Below are 4972 nucleotides of genomic sequence, written 5' to 3' on the forward strand. Positions count from 1 at the left end.
TAAAAGAGGAAGATAAAAATGCACACAAATAGGGACAGAGGCTTGCAGCACTGTGGCTGCCTCTTAAATATGGCTTTTGAGCGCGGAAGGTGATATTTCACCTCTCTGCAGAGTAATTTTGCTCATTCATCGGTAGCCAAACATGGCCCACCAGCTTTTTACGAGATGCTATTTGGAGGCAGCTTCCCCCTCGGAGCCTGGTCTGGCGTGGCACGGCTCTCAGAAGGGGAGACGCTGTCCCCAAAACAATTGTTTTGATATAGTGTGGAAGGGACTAGATCTCTCTTCCAGCAATTACCCAGCTGTCCTGGAAATGCTCATGCTGCTGGGGCAGGGAGAGACTTCCAGAGCTGTAGCAAGATGCCTTCCATCAAAACAATTGTATCCTGCCTCCCCCCGCCTTACCCCATTCCTAAGAAGAAGGAAAATACCACAGTGCTTGGAAATACACACAGGCAAATAAATCCTTGCCTGAAAGCTGTTCTAACAAATACGCATAGCACTGCTGGCCATAAAAGTTACTCTAGATGGGGAATAAGGATGTGTAGAAACCCACTGACCTACACCTCCCATCACAAAAACCAATGTGAGTGTGTGAGCACATGCTCCTTTTTTTTTTCTTTTTTTTTTTTTTTGGGGGGGGAGCATTTGGAGGGAGAGGGTTGGATAATTAGCAGTGAAGAAGCGGCTTGCTTACCGAAAAATTAAATGCACGTAAGGCTTCTAAGCAAGACCTCTCCTAGCTGGACATAGCCTGCTTGTTGCTAAACACATTTTCTCTCCCCAGAGATGAAATTCGGCGACCCTAGATAAATAAACAAATCGCAGTGCCCATTTCCATTGTAACAGCCACCCTGTGATGAGATCTGTAAGTTTAATGGACAAGAGCCACAGCAAACCCATGTCTGACTGCTCTCCAGCTCGCAAAATGGATGTGGTGGAAGGATGTAGTGAGACATCAGCTAAACTGCAAGCGCAGGATGCCCGAGAGGGATGGCACGGTGAGGAGAGCTGCCTGGATGCCACGGCATAGGTTAGAGCAGGTTGAGGGTAGCAGATCTATAGGTGCTTTCAGCATTTTCCAGGTGGAAGTCTTAACGTAGAGAAAAAAAAAATACTCTTTTGATTTGTCACTTTGAAGTCAAAGCCATCTCCTTTCAGGTCCTTGCTCCTGTGAGTCTGTGCTCATGTAATATTAAGAAAAATCTAGCATTAAACCCCAAAATATAAAATTCATATTGTATATTTAAAGGGAACCTCTTACTTTATATAACTCAGGACACATTGTCTCTTCTTGGAGAGAACGGGGGTGAAATCCTACACATTCCTTAAAAAAAAAAGAAAACATATTTTAAAATTACATCCATGTCAGCTTTAAAGAAAATTATCGCTGATGTCTTTTTGAGCTTGGAAATATAACTGTAGGATGCAGCTTTTCCCCTCCCCCTCTGCCCCTCCACCCCCTCCCTTCCCAACCAAAAAAAAAAAAAAAAAGAGAGAAAAAAAAAAAAAGAAAAAGCAACAGAATATATAAAGCTCCTCTGATTAACAGTTTAGGTGCAGAACCCTATTTATAGGGTACGCGCTCTCCTATAACGCCTCGATCCTCCAGCCTGCAGTGGTACATTATTGATGCAGCTGCAAGTGCTCAAAGCTTAAACAATATTTTTTCCGAAAGCCCCAGCAGCCCGCCCGGGAGGAAGGTGGGGACGGGCTGGCGATGGAGTCCTGAATGTTACTCCTCCAGTTTCAAGGACATCTTGCTGATGAGGATTTGGTTAATGGAGGAGAACTTATGTCCTAGCGGTGACGTCATTGGGTCCCAATGTAATCCTCTTGTGCTGAACCCAATCAGCAGATGTGCTGAGAGCCGGGATGCGGAGAAGAAGCTCTAATCCCTTAGACTGGATGAGATCAGCTGAAACAGCCAGGACTAGACCGCAAACCCCTCTGCTAGGAAGATCAAGAGAAAAGGGATAAATTGAGAGAGACGCCTCATAACCCCTTTAAAGAGCTTTGGAGAAGAGAAGAGAAAGATGGGTGGTGCACCAAGTTCATCTTGCTTTTAAAGCCTAGCGGGAGCCTGGTTTTCACTCTGATGAGGTCCTTCTGCATTGTTCCAGGGCAGGAGGAGAGAGAAGGAAAAAAAAAAAAAAAAAAAAAGAAAAGGAAAAAAAAAAAAGAGAGGAAAAAAAAGTCTGAAATTCAAAGATAATGAGAGACTAGGCGCCTTTCTTATTCATCTCCAGCTTGCCTACACAAAAACAAGCGTCCTGAGCCACGGGAGGGCGTTTGCACTGGATCTGAGCGAGGCAGCAGAGTTTGTGCCGCCGGAGCCGAGCGCTGCTTCCACTGGAGTGGGTAAATCTGCTAAGAGCTAGGCTTGCCGAGCTGTAATTACGGGGTTTGGGCGACAATGGTGGGAGAGCGACCCAGCTCTATTGCTAACTTGGAAGAGCATCAGGATTTTTTTCTCCCCTTGTGCAAGCGACCTTAATGGGCTTGTGATGCTTTTTTTTTTTTTCTTTTTTCTTTTTTCTTTTTTGGACAAAAAGGAAGGGGAGGAAGGGGAGGGGGTGAGGATTTTTCAGACGCGGTATCTAGAGAGAGAAATCGTCCTAAATTCATAAGGCGCCTCTAAGTCCGACGGCGATCAGCGAAACCGGTTGAATTGCTTTACCCCATTTCAATCCCTCCCAATATTTTATTTTTGCATATATATATATTTTATTATTTAATTTTTTTTTTAAGTGGAGCGATTATTGTGCCGAACCGCGGCGGAGCGGAAAGCTGAGAAACGCGTGTTTAACCTCCGCCGGTTTCCCTTCAGGAGGAGAGAAACCGGCTCCTTTGCCTTGCGAGCAAGGAGAAACACCCGAGCGGGATTTTCCTTTTGCTCCGGGGAGGGAGCGGGGTCCCTGCGCCCCCCGCAGCCCCCCGCCGGCTGCCCGGGGCTCGGACGGCGGCGGCCCGGCGGGGGGACCCGCTCCCGCAGCCCGGAGCCGGGGGGCTGCGAAGCATCTGCGGGCGCTTTGCGGCGGCTCCTGCCTCCGCGCCGGGACCGGCAGCGGCAGCGGAGGTTTGTTGCGAGCTGTCCTCGGCGCTATCGGCTTTTATTACTACCTTTACGATTATTATCTTGATTATCGTTATTAGTTATTTATTTACTATTAATATTATTATTCTCAGCCGCATTTTTATCGCTGGTAGGGCCGGCTCGGGGGGTCGCTCTGCCCCCGGGGCCGTTCCGCGCCCAGCGCTCAGCATCTGCCCGGGTGCGATGCAGCGGGGCGGCTGGCGGAGCCTGGGGGGTGTTGCTGACCCTGGCAGGGCGAGGAGGGGGGCGACGGCAGCGGCACCCAGCCGCAAGCAACCCCCCCACCCCCCCACCTCCCCCCGCACACCCCACCCCCCCCACCCCCCCCTCCGCCGCCTCCGGCCCCGCCGCGCCTCCGCGGCCGCCCCGGCGGAGGGGGGCCCCGGGCGGCGGGGCGAAGGGGGGGGGGGGGGGGGGTCGGGGAAGGGGGGCCACGGCGATCCCGGCGGGGTGGACCCTGCACTGACAGCCTCTCTCTCTCTTTCTCTCTCCCCCCCTCTCTCCCGCAAGCCCCGCTCGCCGCCTGCCCCGTTCCGAGCGGGGACAGCCCGAGCCCCTCTCTGCGTGTTCACAGCGGACCTTGATTTAATGTCCATACAATTAAGGCACGCGGTGAATGCCAAGAGAGGAGCCTCACAGCTTCATTTTCATGGAAATTGGGGACATAAACCCTCTAATTACACTTAACAACAGCCACGGAGCGATCTATGGAGCATCCTCGGCCTTTTGACAAATAGGAGTAACAATGCCGGCAGCCCGGCCGGGCAGCTGTCTCCTCGCATTACCGGGGGCAGGGGGGGAGGCGGGAGGGCGGCCCTGCTCCGGCCCCGCCAGGGCTGCGGGGGCTCCCGCCCCACAAAGGGCCGGGGGAGCGGCAGGACAATGCGGGCAGGGCTGGGGGGCGCGGGCAGCGCGCGCTCCGGCGGCGGGGCGGGGGCGGGGGGCAAGCGGCCCCTCGCTGCAGAGCGGGGGACCCCCCTCCAGCGCAAGGGACACCCCTCCGTCCCAGCGCTTCGACAGGAGCTCCCCAAAAAACCCACCCCTTCGGAAGTTTTATGGGAGGGGGGGTGCTTTTAGCTTTATTTTTTTCACTTGCTTTTTTTTTTTTTTTTTTTTTTTTTTTTTTTTTTTTTTTTTTTTTTTAGTTTTTTCTTTCATTATTTTGGCCGTTGCCCCCCTGCAGCCCCGCTCCCATATCCCTGCACCGCTCCTGCCCTGCGCGGGGCCTCGGCCATGCAGCCCCTGCTGCGCTGCGGAGCCGCAACACGGGTCCACGGTCCTGTCCTGCCCGCCCGCCCCCCCTCAGAGCCCCTCGGCGACTCAACTCTTCTCTAAAGAGAAGAAGAACTAAATTACGAGCCTCCTTTTTTCCAAAAGCCGGATGGGTCCAGCAGGGCGAGGGGGTGCGGTACCGCAGCCACCCCAGTGCCACTCCTGGCCCCAGCACTGCAGCCCGCAAGGTGGGACGCCCCCCCTTTTGCAGTCTCCAGCAAGACTGCAGTCGCCCACGTCGGTTCTTAGGTTAGGTTTTAGACCTCAATAAATCTCTGTTGTAAGACTCGTGTTTTCAGCTTCCTAAAGACATGCCGAGCCCCAAGTCTGAGCCTTCTGAGAGCTGTGCTTGGGCAAGGGAAGATTTAATTATTTGGCTGCAAAAAGCCCTATAGCTGGATTCAGCCGCATACACACAACTCTCTGCACCCCCTCCCCTCTTCATCTCTGCTCCACTTTTATCAGCATTGCGTCTGTCCAAGGAACCAAGTCCACAGACATCTCCATCCTCCATCCCTGCAGTGCTTGACGTGGGACAACGACCTTGTCTGCAACGGAGATGTCAGTAGCAGAACACTTTCCTTGTTTAGGAGAGGGGGAAAA

At 52.7% G+C, this 4972-nt stretch overlaps 1 long non-coding RNA gene across 1 annotated transcript; it reads left to right on the forward strand.

Annotated features, from left to right (window-relative positions):
* The first annotated feature begins 1548 nt into the window (after positions 1 to 1548).
* LOC130156579 (uncharacterized) lies at positions 1549 to 4655 on the forward strand. Its single transcript, XR_008824478.1, has 2 exons — positions 1549 to 2361; positions 3608 to 4655. It is a non-coding gene; the product is annotated as an uncharacterized LOC130156579 (long non-coding RNA).
* The last annotated feature ends 317 nt before the right edge of the window (positions 4656 to 4972 follow it).

Source organism: Falco biarmicus, chromosome 10, assembly GCF_023638135.1.
Source record: "Falco biarmicus isolate bFalBia1 chromosome 10, bFalBia1.pri, whole genome shotgun sequence".
Classification (NCBI taxonomy): Eukaryota; Metazoa; Chordata; class Aves; order Falconiformes; family Falconidae; genus Falco; species Falco biarmicus.